The sequence below is a fragment of the Stenella coeruleoalba genome (genome assembly GCF_951394435.1).
Source record: "Stenella coeruleoalba genome assembly, chromosome: 6".
Lineage (NCBI taxonomy): Eukaryota > Metazoa > Chordata > Mammalia > Artiodactyla > Delphinidae > Stenella > Stenella coeruleoalba.
The window spans coordinates 24240560-24255993 of NC_137151.1; the positions used below are offsets into that span (position 1 = coordinate 24240560).

The window sequence follows — 15434 nt, forward strand, 5'->3', positions numbered from 1 at the left end:
CGGTGAGCAAATGAAGACCCTTTGAAGTCATATTGCATGGTACCCATTACACGGGTCTCAACTCTCCAGGTTTATGGTATTCTTCCTTCAGCTAAAACATGCATGTGGAACCCAAGTATGATCAACCATGTGAACGGGAGACGTGTTCAAATATGTCTCAGTTTTCCTCCCCTGGTACTCGGGTGCAACATTCCAGACGCTTTACTAACACTCTCCCCACTTGGAGAGTCAGCGCCTTTAACCTCCTGTTTGGCCCAGTTTGCAATTTCTGCGGAAGATGAACAGGATTAGCGAGAACCAATGAGAGGCTAGCTGGAGGTGTCTGGACGGGCAAATTTAACTCTCATTTCCCACCAGGAAGAGGAAATAACCAAAGGCTCAGCGTGCCGTACCTGAACCAGATTAGGGCCTGAAGCCATCCTGCGGTGTTGCGGCCAGCTCAAAAGAAAGCGAGTTGAAGAAAGGAGCTCAGGGGCACTGTAATTCACAAACCTGCAGAGTTATAAATGACAGCTATCGTCCAAAAATAGACTGAAGTAAGGCTGCCAAGAGGACTTGAAAGCGGGGCAGAATTGCAGGAAACCGATTTCAGGAGGTAGACTGGAATTGCATTGAAAGCATAGGAAAAGAGGCAGAACGGCCACAATGATGCACTTGGCCAAAAAGGGCGTATGCGTTTTTTCCTGAATATATTCAGGAAAAAACGCATACGCCCTTTTTGGCCAACCAAGCAAGCTTGCAAAGGAAATCTGCACTACAATGAAGTCTCACTTCCCCCCGGTCAAAAGGGCCATCTGAAAAAAGTGTAAAATCCAGAAAGGCAGGACAGGCCATGGAGAACTGGGAGCCTTGTTATGCTGATGGGCGGGATGTAAATTGCCAACAACCACTCGGGAGAAGTGTATGGTGTTTCCTGAAACATCTAAAAAACAAAGCAACAGAACCTAGGGCACTTCCACTTATGGTCCTATAGCTTAGGGAAATTAAAATCAAAAAGACACAGCCACCCCAAAGTTTGGAACCGCTCTGTTTACAAGAACCTCGTTTACAGTACAAGTTCAACATCGCAGAAAGTGAAAAATGGATAAAGAAGTTGTGGTATTTACTTACAAAGCAATATCACTCAGCAATGAAATCTATGTCATCAGGCCTTTAGCAGCACAATGAGTGGATTCAGGTATGATGATTCTAACTGAAGTAAGTCACACAGAAAAAGAAACATCATAAGATATCAGTAATACACGGAATGTAAACTTGGCTACACAGGAACTGAATTACAGAACAGAACAGGGTCTCAAATTTAGAAAAACAACTTATGCTTGCTTAAGGGTAAAGGTGAGTTGGGGTGCTGCATAAAACCAGAGATTGAAATGAGCACAGATAAAGTTCCTTAAGCCAAATATGGAATAGACAAGAGCTACTCCTTGCTCAACAAAATGGACTCAACACCGCATATTAAACGCCTAAGAATGTACCTGACTTGTAAGTATCTTAAAACCTATGGATTGCTATGTCTCCGAAAGAGAATCAAGCATGTGTACAGGGGCATAAACGCAGCAGTGATAGGATTGGAGAGGTTCGGTGAGCAAATGAAGACCCTTTGAAGTCATATTGCATGGTACCCATTCCACGGGTTTCAACTACCCAGGTTTAAGTTATTCTTCCTTCAGCTAAAACATGCATGTGGAACCTAGAGTATGATCAACCATGTGATCGGGAGACGTGTTCAAATATGTCTCAGTTTTCCTCCCCTGGTACTCGGGTGCAACATTCCAGACGCTTTACTAACACTCTCCCCACTTGGAGAGTCAGCGCCTTTAACCTCCTGTTCGCCCCAGTTTGCAATTTCTGTGGAAGATGAACAGGAATAGCGAGAACCAATGAGAGACTAGCTGGAGGTGTCTGGACGGCCAAATTTAACTCTCATTTCCCACCAGGAAGAGGAAATAACCAAAGGCTCAGCGTGCCGTGCCGGAACCAGATTAGGGCCTGAAGCCATCCTGCGGTGTTGCGGCCAGGTCACAAGAAAGCGAGTTGAAGAAAGGAGCTCAGGGGCACTGTAATTCACAAACCTGCAGAGTTATAAATGACAGCTATCGTCCAAAAATAGACTGAAGTAAGGCTGCCAAGAGGACTTGAAAGCGGGGCAGAATTGCAGGAAACCGATTTCAGGAGGTAGACTGGAATTGCATTGAAAGCATAGGAAAAGAGGCAGAACGTCCACAATGATGCACTTGGCCAAAAAGGGCGTATGCGTTTTTTCCTGAATATATTCAGGAAAAAACGCATACGCCCTTTTTGGCCAACCAAGCAAGCTTGCAAAGGAAATCTGCACTACAATGAAGTCTCACTTCCCCCCGGTCAAAAGGGCCATCTGAAAAAAGTGTAAAATCCAGAAAGGCAGGACAGGCCATGGAGAACTGGGAGCCTTGTTATGCTGATGGGCGGGATGTAAATTGCCAACAGACACTTGGGAGAAGTGTATGGTGTTTCCTGAAACATCTAAAAAACAATGCAACAGAGCCTAGGGCACTGCCACTTATGGTCCTATAGCTTAGGGAAATTAAAATCAAAAAGACACAGCCACCCCAAAGTTTGGGACGCCTCTGTTTACAAGAACCTCGTTTACAGTACAAGTTCAACATCGCAGAAAGTGAAAAATGGATAAAGAAGTTGTGGTATTTACTTACAAAGCAATATCACTCAGCAATGAAATCTATGTCATCAGGCCCTTAGCATCACAATGAGTGGATTCAGGTATGATGATTCTAACTGAAATAAGTCACACAGAAAAAGAAACATCAGAAGATATCAGTAATACACGATATGTAACCTTGGCTATACAGGAACTGAATTACAGAACAGAACAGGGTCTCAAATTTAGAAAACCAACTTATGCTTGCTTAAGGGTAAAGGTGAGTTGGGGTGCTGCATAAAACCAGAGATTGAAATGAGCACAGATAAAGTTCCTTAAGTCAAATATGGAATAGACAAGAGCTACTCCTTGCTCAACGAAATGGACTCAACACCGCATATTAAACGCCTAAGAATGTACCTGACTAGTAAGTATCGTAAAACCTATGGATTGCTATGTCTCCAAAAGAGAATCAAGCATGTGTACAGGGTCATAAACGCAGCAGTGATAGGATTGGAGAGGTTCGGTGAGCAAATGAAGACCCTTTGAAGTCATATTGCATGGTACCCATTACACGGGTCTTAACTCTCCAGGTTTAAGGTATTCTTCCTTCAGCTAAAACATGCATGTGGAACCCAAGTATGATCAACCATGTGAACGGGAGACGTGTTCAAATATGTCTCAGTTTTCCTCCCCTGGTACTCGGGTGCAACATTCCAGACGCTTTACTAACACTCTCCCCACTTGGAGAGTCAGTCCCTTTAACCTCCTGTTTGGCCCAGTTTGCAATTTCTGCGGAAGATGAACAGGAATAGTGAGAACCAATGAGAGGCTAGCTGGAGGTGTCTGGACGGCCAAATTTAACTCTCATTTCCCACCAGGAAGAGGAATTAACCAAAGGCTCAGCATGCCGGGCCGGAACCAGATTAGGGCCTGAAGCCATCCTGCGGTGTTGCGGCCAGGTCACAAGAAAGCGAGTTGAAGAAAGGAGCTCAGGGGCACTGTAATTCACAAACCTGCAGAGTTATAAATGACAGCTATCGTCCAAAAATAGACTGAAGTAAGGCTGCCAAGAGGACTTGAAAGCGGGGCAGAATAGCAGGAAACCGATTTCAGGAGGTAGACTGGAATTGCATTGAAAGCATAGGAAAAGAGGCTGAACGTCCACAATGATGCACTTGGCCAAAAAGGGCGTATGCGTTTTTTCCTGAATATATTCAGGAAAAAACGCATACGCCCTTTTTGGCCAACCAAGCAAGCTTGCAAAGGAAATCTGCACTACAATGAAGTCTCACTTCCCCCCGGTCAAAAGGGCCATCTGAAAAAAGTGTAAAATCCAGAAAGGCAGGACAGGCCATGGAGAACTGGGAGCCTTGTTATGCTGATGGGCGGGATGTAAATTGCCAACAGACACTCGGGAGAAGTGTATGGTGTTTCCTGAAACATCTAAAAAACAAAGCAACAGAGCCTAGGGCACTTCCACTTATGGTCCTATAGCTTAGGGAAATTAAAATCAAAAAGACACAGCCACCCCAAAGTTTGGAACGGCTCTGTTTACAAGAACCTCGTTTACAGTACAAGTTCAACATCGCAGAAAGTGAAAAATGGATAAAGAAGTTGTGGTATTCACTTACAAAGCAATATCACTCGGCAATGAAATCTGTGTCATCAGGCCCTTAGCAGCACAATGAGTGGATTCAGGTATGATGATTCTAACTGAAGTAAGTCACACAGAAAAAGAAACATCATAAGATATCAGTAATACACGGAATGAAACTTGGCTACACAGGAACTGAATTACAGAACAGAACAGGGTCTCAAATTTAGAAAACCAACTTATGCTTGCTTAAGTGTAAAGGTGAGTTGGGGTGCTGCATAAAACCAGAGATTGAAATGAGCACAGATAAAGTTCCTTAAGTCAAATATGGAATAGACAAGAGCTACTCCTTGCTCAACGAAATGGACTCAACACCGCATATTAAACGCCTAAGAATGTACCTGACTAGTAAGTATCTTAAAACCTATGGATTGCTATGTCTCCGAAAGAGAATCAAGCATGTGTACAGGGGCATAAACGCAGCAGTGATAGGATTGGAGAGGTTTGGTGAGCAAATGAAGACCCTTTGAAGTCATATTGCATGGTACCCATTCCACGGGTCTCAACTCTCCAGGTTTAAGGTATTCTTCCTTCAGCTAAAACATGCATGTGGAACCCAAGTATGATCAACCATGTGAACGGGAGACGTGTTCAAATATGTCTCAGTTTTCCTCCCCTGGTACTCGGGTGCAACATTCCAGACGCTTTACTAACACTCTCCCCACTTGGAGAGTCAGCGCCTTTAACCTCCTGTTTGGCCCAGTTTGCAATTTCTGCGGAAGATGAACAGGATTAGCGAGAACCAATGAGAGACTAGCTGGAGGTGTCTGGACGGGCAAATTTAACTCTCATTTCCCACCAGGAAGAGGAAATAACCAAAGGCTCAGCGTGCCGTGCCGGAACCAGATTAGGGCCTGAAGCCATCCTGCGGTGTTGCGGCCAGGTCACAAGAAAGCGAGTTGAAGAAAGGAGCTCAGGGGCACTGTAATTCACAAACCTGCAGAGTTATAAATGACAGCTATCGTCCAAAAATAGACTGAAGTAAGGCTGCCAAGAGGACTCGAAAGCGGGGCAGAATTGCAGGAAACCGATTTCAGGAGGTAGACTGGAATTGCATTGAAAGCATAGGAAAAGAGGCAGAACATCCACAATGATGCACTTGGCCAAAAAGGGCGTATGCGTTTTTTCCTGAATATATTCAGGATAAAACGCATACGCTCTTTTTGGCCAACCAAGCAAGCTTGCAAAGGAAATCTGCACTACAATGAAGTCTCACTTCCCCCCGGTCAAAAGGGCCATCTGAAAAAAGTGTAAAATCCAGAAAGGCAGGACAGGCATGGAGAACTGGGAGCCTTGTTATGCTGATGGGCGGGATGTAAATTGCCAACAACCACTCGGGAGAAGTGTATGGTGTTTCCTGAAACATCTAAAAAACAAAGCAACGGAGCCTAGGGCACTTCCACTTATGGTCCTATAGCTTAGGGAAATTAAAATCAAAAAGACACAGCCACCCCAAAGTTTGGAACGGCTCTGTTTACAAGAACCTCGTTTACAGTACAAGTTCAACATCGCAGAAAGTGAAAAATGGATAAAGAAGTTGTGGTATTCACTTACAAAGCAATATCACTCAGCAATGAAATCTATGTCATCAGGCCCTTAGCAGCACAATGAGTCGATTCAGGTATGATGATTCTAACTGAAGTAAGTCACACAGAAAAAGAAACATCATAAGATATCAGTAATACACGGAATGTAAACTTGGCTACACAGGAACTGAATTACAGAACAGAACTGGGTCACAAATTTAGAAAAACAACTTATGCTTGCTTAAGGGTAAAGGAGAGTTGGGGTGCTGCATAAAACCAGAGATTGAAATGAGCACAGATAAAGTTCCTTAAGCCAAATATGGAATAGACAAGAGCTACTCCTTGCTCAACGAAATGGACTCAACACCGCATATTAAACGCCTAAGAATGTACCTGACTAGTAAGTATCTTAAAACCTATGGATTGCTATGTCTCCGAAAGAGAATCAAGCATGTGTACAGGGTCATAAACGCAGCAGTGATAGGATTGGAGAGGTTCGGTGAGCAAATGAAGACCCTTTGAAGTCATATTGCATGGTACCCATTCCACGGGTCTTAACTCTCCAGGTTTAAGGTATTCTTCCTTCAGCTAAAACATGCATGTGGAACCCAAGTATGATCAACCATGTGAACGGGAGACGTGTTCAAATATGTCTCAGTTTTCCTCCCCTGGTACTCGGGTGCAACATTCCAGACGCTTTACTAACACTCTCCCCACTTGGAGAGTCAGCGCCTTTAACCTCCTGTTTGGCCCAGTTTGCAATTTCTGCGGAAGATGAACAGGAATAGCGAGAACCAATGAGAGGCTAGCTGGAGGTGTCTGGACGGGCAAATTTAACTCTCATTTCCCACCAGGAAGAGGAATTAACCAAAGGCTCAGCATGCCGGGCCGGAACCAGATTAGGGCCTGAAGCCATCCTGCGGTGTTGCGGCCAGGTCACAAGAAAGCGAGTTGAAGAAAGGAGCTCAGGGGCACTGTAATTCACAAACCTGCAGAGTTATAAATGACAGCTATCGTCCAAAAATAGACTGAAGTAAGGCTGCCAAGAGGACTTGAAAGCGGGGCAGAATAGCAGGAAACCGATTTCAGGAGGTAGACTGGAATTGCATTGAAAGCATAGGAAAAGAGGCAGAACGTCCACAATGATGCACTTGGCCAAAAAGGGCGTATGCGTTTTTTCCTGAATATATTCAGGAAAAAACGCATACGCCCTTTTTGGCCAACCAAGCAAGCTTGCAAAGGAAATCTGCACTACAATGAAGTCTCACTTCCCCCCGGTCAAAAGGGCCATCTGAAAAAAGTGTAAAATCCAGAAAGGCAGGACAGGCCATGGAGAACTGGGAGCCTTGTTATGCTGATGGGCGGGATGTAAATTGCCAACAGACACTTGGGAGAAGTGTATGGTGTTTCCTGAAACATCTAAAAAACAATGCAACAGAGCCTAGGGCACTGCCACTTATGGTCCTATAGCTTAGGGAAATTAAAATCAAAAAGACACAGCCACCCCAAAGTTTGGGACGCCTCTGTTTACAAGAACCTCGTTTACAGTACAAGTTCAACATCGCAGAAAGTGAAAAATGGATAAAGAAGTTGTGGTATTTACTTACAAAGCAATATCACTCAGCAATGAAATCTATGTCATCAGGCCCTTAGCATCACAATGAGTGGATTCAGGTATGATGATTCTAACTGAAATAAGTCACACAGAAAAAGAAACATCATAAGATATCAGTAATACACGGAATGGAAACTTGGCTATACAGGAACTGAATTACAGAACAGAACAGGGTCTCAAATTTAGAAAACCAACTTATGCTTGCTTAAGGGTAAAGGTGAGTTGGGGTGCTGCATAAAACCAGAGATTGAAATGAGCACAGATAAAGTTCCTTAAGTCAAATATGGAATAGACAAGAGCTACTCCTTGCTCAACGAAATGGACTCAACACCGCATATTAAACGCCTAAGAATGTACCTGACTAGTAAGTATCGTAAAACCTATGGATTGCTATGTCTCCAAAAGAGAATCAAGCATGTGTACAGGGGCATAAACGCAGCAGTGATAGGATTGGAGAGGTTCGGTGAGCAAATGAAGACCCTTTGAAGTCATATTGCATGGTACCCATTACACGGGTCTCAACTCTCCAGGTTTATGGTATTCTTCCTTCAGCTAAAACATGCATGTGGAACCCAAGTATGATCAACCATGTGAACGGGAGACGTGTTCAAATATGTCTCAGTTTTCCTCCCCTGGTACTCGGGTGCAACATTCCAGACGCTTTACTAACACTCTCCCCACTTGGAGAGTCAGCGCCTTTAACCTCCTGTTTGGCCCAGTTTGCAATTTCTGCGGAAGATGAACAGGAATAGCGAGAACCAATGAGAGGCTAGCTGGAGGTGTCTGGACGGGCAAATTTAACTCTCATTTCCCACCAGGAAGAGGAAATAACCAAAGGCTCAGCGTGCCGTACCGGAACCAGATTAGGGCCTGAAGCCATCCTGCGGTGTTGCGGCCAGCTCAAAAGAAAGCGAGTTGAAGAAAGAAGCTCAGGGGCACTGTAATTCACAAACCTGCAGAGTTATAAATGACAGCTATCGTCCAAAAATAGACTGAAGTAAGGCTGCCAAGAGGACTTGAAAGCGGGGCAGAATTGCAGGAAACCGATTTCAGGAGGTAGACTGGAATTGCATTGAAAGCATAGGAAAAGAGGCAGAACGGCCACAATGATGCACTTGGCCAAAAAGGGCGTATGCGTTTTTTCCTGAATATATTGAGGAAAAAACGCATACGCACTTTTTGGCCAACCAAGCAAGCTTGCAAAGGAAATCTGCACTACAATGAAGTCTCACTTCCCCCCGGTCAAAAGGGCCATCTGAAAAAAGTGTAAAATCCAGAAAGGCAGGACAGGCCATGGAGAACTGGGAGCCTTGTTATGCTGATGGGCGGGATGTAAATTGCCAACAGACACTCGGGAGAAGTGTATGGTGTTTCCTGAAACATCTAAAAAACAAAGCAACAGAACCTAGGGCACTTCCACTTATGGTCCTATAGCTTAGGGAAATTAAAATCAAAAAGACACAGCCACCCCAAAGTTTGGAACGGCTCTGTTTACAAGAACCTCGTTTACAGTACAAGTTCAACATTGCAGAAAGTGAAAAATAGATAAAGAAGTTGTGGTATTTACTTACAAAGCAATATCACTCAGCAATGAAATCTATGTCATCAGGCCCTTAGCATCACAATGAGTGGATTCAGGTATGATGATTCTAACTGAAGTAAGTCACACAGAAAAAGAAACATCATAAGATATCAGTAATACACGGAATGTAAACTTGGCTACACAGGAACTGAATTACAGAACAGAAGAGGGTCTCAAATTTAGAAAACCAACTTATGCTTGCTTAAGGGTAAAGGTGAGTTGGGGTGCTGCATAAAACCAGAGATTGAAATGAGCACAGATAAAGTTCCTTAAGCCAAATATGGAATAGACAAGAGCTACTCCTTGCTCAACGAAATGGACTCAACACCGCATATTAAACGCCTAAGAATGTACCTGACTTGTAAGTATCTTAAAACCTATGGATTGCTATGTCTCCGAAAGAGAATCAAGCATGTGTACAGGGGCATAAACGCAGCAGTGATAGGATTGGAGAGGTTCGGTGAGCAAATGAAGACCCTTTGAAGTCATATTGCATGGTACCCATTCCACGGGTTTCAACTACCCAGGTTTAAGGTATTCTTCTTTCAGCTAAAACATGCATGTGGAACCTAGAGTATGATCAACCATGTGATCGGGAGACGTGTTCAAATATGTCTCAGTTTTCCTCCCCTGGTACTCGGGTGCAACATTCCAGACGCTTTACTATCACTCTCCCCACTTGGAGAGTCAGTCCCTTTAACCTCCTGTTTGGCCCAGTTTGCAATTTCTGCGGAAGATGAACAGGAATAGCGAGAACCAATGAGAGACTAGCTGGAGGTGTCTGGACGGCCAAATTTAACTCTCATTTCCCACCAGGAAGAGGAAATAACCAAAGGCTCAGCGTGCCGTGCCGGAACCAGATTAGGGCCTGAAGCCATCCTGCGGTGTTGCGGCCAGGTCACAAGAAAGCGAGTTGAAGAAAGGAGCTCAGGGGCACTGTAATTCACAAACCTGCAGAGTTATAAATGACAGCTATCGTCCAAAAATAGACTGAAGTAAGGCTGCCAAGAGGACTTGAAAGCGGGGCAGAATTGCAGGAAACCGATTTCAGGAGGTAGACTGGAATTGCATTGAAAGCATAGGAAAAGAGGCAGAACGGCCACAATGATGCACTTGGCCAAAAAGTGCGTATGCGTTTTTTCCTGAATATATTCACGAAAAAACGCATACGCACTTTTTGGCCAACCAAGCAAGCTTGCAAAGGAAATCTGCACTACAATGAAGTCTCACTTCCCCCCGGTCAAAAGGGCCATCTGAAAAAAGTGTAAAATCCAGAAAGGCAGGACAGGCCATGGAGAACTGGGAGCGTTGTTATGCTGATGGGCGGGATGTAAATTGCCAACAGACACTTGGGAGAAGTGTATGGTGTTTCCTGAAACATCTAAAAAACAATGCAACAGAGCCTAGGGCACTGCCACTTATGGTCCTATAGCTTAGGGAAATTAAAATCAAAAAGACACAGCCACCCCAAAGTTTGGGACGCCTCTGTTTACAAGAACCTCGTTTACAGTACAAGTTCAACATCGCAGAAAGTGAAAAATGGATAAAGAAGTTGTGGTATTTACTTACAAAGCAATATCACTCAGCAATGAAATCTATGTCATCAGGCCCTTAGCAGCACAATGAGTGGATTCAGGTATGATGATTCTAACTGAAGTAAGTCACACAGAAAAAGAAACATCATAAGATATCAGTAATACACGGAATGTAAACTTGGCTACACAGGAACTGAATTACAGAACAGAACAGGGTCTCAAATTTAGAAAAACAACTTATGCTTGCTTAAGGGTAAAGGTGAGTTGGGGTGCTGCATAAAACCAGAGATTGAAATGAGCACAGATAAAGTTCCTTAAGCCAAATATGGAATAGACAAGAGCTACTCCTTGCTCAATGAAATGGACTCAACACCGCATATTAAACGCCTAAGAATGTACCTGACTTGTAAGTATCTTAAAACCTATGGATTGCTATGTCTCCGAAAGAGAATCAAGCATGTGTACAGGGGCATAAACGCAGCAGTGATAGGATTGGAGAGGTTCGGTGAGCAAATGAAGACCCTTTGAAGTCATATTGCATGGTACCCATTCCACGGGTTTCAACTACCCAGGTTTAAGGTATTCTTCCTTCAGCTAAAACATGCATGTGGAACCTAGAGTATGATCAACCATGTGATCGGGAGACGTGTTCAAATATGTCTCAGTTTTCCTCCCCTGGTACTCGGGTGCAACATTCCAGACGCTTTACTAACACTCTCCCCACTTGGAGAGTCAGCGCCTTTAACCTCCTGTTTGGCCCAGTTTGCAATTTCTGCGGAAGATGAACAGGAATAGCGAGAACAAATGAGAGGCTAGCTGGAGGTGTCTGGACGGGCAAATTTAACTCTCATTTCCAACCAGGAAGAGGAAATAACCAAAGGCTCAGCGTGCCGTGCCGGAACCAGATTAGGGCCTGAAGCCATCCTGCGGTGTTGCGGCCAGGTCACAAGAAAGCAAGTTGAAGAAAGGAGCTCAGGGGCACTGTAATTCACAAACCTGCAGAGTTATAAATGACAGCTATCGTCCAAAAATAGACTGAAGTAAGGCTGCCAAGAGGACTTGAAAGCGGGGCAGAATTGCAGGTAACCGATTTCAGGAGGTAGACTGGAATTGCATTGAAAGCATAGGAAAAGAGGCAGAACGTCCACAATGATGCACTTGGCCAAAAAGGGCGTATGCGTTTTTTCCTGAATATATTCAGGAAAAAACGCATATGCCCTTTTTGGCCAACCAAGCAAGCTTGCAAAGGAAATCTGCACTACAATGAAGTCTCACTTCCCCCCGGTCAAAAGGGCCATCTGAAAAAAGTGTAAAATCCAGAAAGGCAGGACAGGCCATGGAGAACTGGGAGCCTTGTTATGCTGATGGGCGGGATGTAAATTGCCAACAGACACTTGGGAGAAGTGTATGGTGTTTCCTGAAACATCTAAAAAACAATGCAACAGAGCCTAGGGCACTGCCACTTATGGTCCTATAGCTTAGGGAAATTAAAATCAAAAAGACACAGCCACCCCAAAGTTTGGGACGCCTCTGTTTACAAGAACCTCGTTTACAGTACAAGTTCAACATCGCAGAAAGTGAAAAATGGATAAAGAAGTTGTGGTATTTACTTACAAAGCAATATCACTCAGCAATGAAATCTATGTCATCAGGCCCTTAGCATCACAATGAGTGGATTCAGGTATGATGATTCTAACTGAAATAAGTCACACAGAAAAAGAAACATCATAAGATATCAGTAATACACGGAATGGAAACTTGGCTACACAGGAACTGAATTACAGAACAGAACAGGGTCTCAAATTTAGAAAACCAACTTATGCTTGCTTAAGGGTAAAGGTGAGTTGGGGTGCTGCGTAAAACCAGAGATTGAAATGAGCACAGATAAAGTTCCTTAAGTCAAATATGGAATAGACAAGAGCTACTCCTTGCTCAACGAAATGGACTCAACACCGCATATTAAACGCCTAAGAATGTACCTGACTAGTAAGTATCGTAAAACCTATGGATTGCTATGTCTCCAAAAGAGAATCAAGCATGTGTACAGGGGCATAAACGCAGCAGTGATAGGATTGGAGAGGTTCGGTGAGCAAATGAAGACCCTTTGAAGTCATATTGCATGGTACCCATTACACGGGTCTCAACTCTCCAGGTTTATGGTATTCTTCCTTCAGCTAAAACATGCATGTGGAACCCAAGTATGATCAACCATGTGAACAGGAGACGTGTTCAAATATGTCTCAGTTTTCCTCCCCTGGTACTCGGGTGCAACATTCCAGACGCTTTACTAACACTCTCCCCACTTGGAGAGTCAGCGCCTTTAACCTCCTGTTTGGCCCAGTTTGCAATTTCTGCGGAAGATGAACAGGAATAGCGAGAACCAATGAGAGGCTAGCTGGAGGTGTCTGGACGGGCAAATTTAACTCTCATTTCCCACCAGGAAGAGGAGATAACCAAAGGCTCAGCGTGCCGTACCGGAACCAGATTAGGGCCTGAAGCCATCCTGCGGTGTTGCGGCCAGCTCAAAAGAAAGCGAGTTGAAGAAAGGAGCTCAGGGGCACTGTAATTCACAAACCTGCAGAGTTATAAATGACAGCTATCGTCCAAAAATAGACTGAAGTAAGGCTGCCAAGAGGACTTGAAAGCGGGGCAGAATTGCAGGAAACCGATTTCAGGAGGTAGACTGGAATTGCATTGAAAGCATAGGAAAAGAGGCAGAACGTCCACAATGATGCACTTGGCCAAAAAGGGCGTATGCGTTTTTTCCTGAATATATTCAGGAAAAAACGCATACGCCCTTTTTGGCCAACCAAGCAAGCTTGCAAAGGAAATCTGCACTACAATGAAGTCTCACTTCCCCCCGGTCAAAAGGGCCATCTGAAAAAAGTGTAAAATCCAGAAAGGCAGGACAGGCCATGGAGAACTGGGAGCCTTGTTATGCTGATGGGCGGGATGTAAATTGCCAACAGACACTCGGGAGAAGTGTATGGTGTTTCCTGAAACATCTAAAAAACAAGCAACAGAACCTAGGGCACTTCCACTTATGGTCCTATAGCTTAGGGAAATTAAAATCAAAAAGACACAGCCACCCCAAAGTTTGGAACGGCTCTGTTTACAAGAACCTCGTTTACAGTACAAGTTCAACATCGCAGAAAGTGAAAAATGGATAAAGAAGTTGTGGTATTTACTTACAAAGCAATATCACTCAGCAATGAAATCTCTGTCATCAGGCCCTTAGCAGCACAATGAGTGGATTCAGGTATGATGATTCTAACTGAAGTAAGTCACACAGAAAAAGAAACATCATAAGATATCAGTAATACACGGAATGTAAACTTGGCTACACAGGAACTGAATTACAGAACAGAACAGGGTCTCAAATTTAGAAAAACAACTTATGCTTGCTTAAGGGTAAAGGTGAGTTGGGGTGCTGCATAAAACCAGAGATTGAAATGAGCACAGATAAAGTTCCTTAAGCCAAATATGGAATAGACAAGAGCTACTCCTTGCTCAACGAAATGGACTCAACACCGCATATTAAACGCCTAAGAATGTACCTGACTTGTAAGTATCTTAAAACCTATGGATTGCTATGTCTCCGAAAGAGAATCAAGCATGTCTACAGGGGCATAAACGCAGCAGTGATAGGATTGGAGAGGTTCGGTGAGCAAATGAAGACCCTTTGAAGTCATATTGCATGGTACCCATTACACGGGTCTCAACTCTCTAGGTTTAAGGTATTCTTCCTTCAGCTAAAACATGCATGTGGAACCCAAGTATGATCAACCATGTGAAAGGGAGACGTGTTCAAATATGTCTCAGTTTTCCTCCCCTGGTACTCGGGTGCAACATTCCAGATGCTTTACTAACACTCTCCCCACTTGGAGAGTCAGCGTCTTTAACCTCCTGTTTTGCCCAGTTTGCAATTTCTGCGAAAGATGAACAGGAATAGCGAGAACCAATGAGAGGCTAGCTGGAGGTGTCTGGACGGGCAAATTTAACTCTCATTTCCCACCAGGAAGAGGAATTAACCAAAGGCTCAGCATGCCGGGCCGGAACCAGATTAGGGCCTGAAGCCATCCTGCAGTGTTGCGGCCAGGTCACAAGAAAGCGAGTTGAAGAAAGGAGCTCAGGGGCACTGTAATTCACAAACCTGCAGAGTTATAAATGACAGCTATCGTCCAAAAATAGACTGAAGTAAGGCTGCCAAGAGGACTTGAAAGCGGGGCAGAATAGCAGGAAACCGATTTCAGGAGGTAGACTGGAATTGCATTGAAAGCATAGGAAAAGAGGCAGAACGTCCACAATGATGCACTTGGCCAAAAAGGGCGTATGCGTTTTTTCCTGAATATATTCAGGAAAAAACGCATACGCCCTTTTTGGCCAACCAAGCAAGCTTGCAAAGGAAATCTGCACTACAATGAAGTCTCACTTCCCCCCGGTCAAAAGGGCCATCTGAAAAAAGTGTAAAATCCAGAAAGGCAGGACAGTCCATGGAGAACTGTGAGCCTTGTTATGCTGATGGGCAGGATGTAAATTGCCAACAGACACTCGGGAGAAGTGTATGGTGTTTCCTGAAACATCTAAAAAACAAAGCAACAGAACCTAGGGCACTTCCACTTATGGTCCTATAGCTTAGGGAAATTAAAATCAAAAAGACACAGCCATCCCAAAGTTTGGAACGGCTCTGTTTACAAGAACCTCGTTTACAGTACAAGTTCAACATCGCAGAAAGTGAAAAATGGATAAAGAAGTTGTGGTATTCACTTACAAAGCAATATCACTCAGCAATGAAATCTATGTCATCAGGCCCTTAGCAGCACAATGAGTCAATTCAGGTATGATGATTCTAACTGAAATAAGTCACACAGAAAAAGAAACATC

The 15434-nt window shown here is 44.0% G+C and overlaps 1 long non-coding RNA gene across 38 annotated transcripts in view; it reads right to left on the reverse strand.

The window, feature by feature from the left end:
- The window catches only part of LOC307187927, a 3519425-nt gene that overhangs the window by 1868469 nt on the left and 1635522 nt on the right, over nucleotides 1-15434 (reverse strand). The window contains exon 6 of one of the 38 annotated variants that reach the window (XR_013828752.1): nucleotides 4270-4347. The exons of 36 other annotated variants lie outside the window; for them this stretch is intronic. This is a non-coding gene — a long non-coding RNA (uncharacterized lncRNA). Of the gene's footprint in view, nucleotides 1-4269; nucleotides 4348-13742; nucleotides 13821-15434 lie in introns of all 38 variants that reach the window. One more of the 38 variants, XR_013828753.1, reaches the window with a different exon arrangement.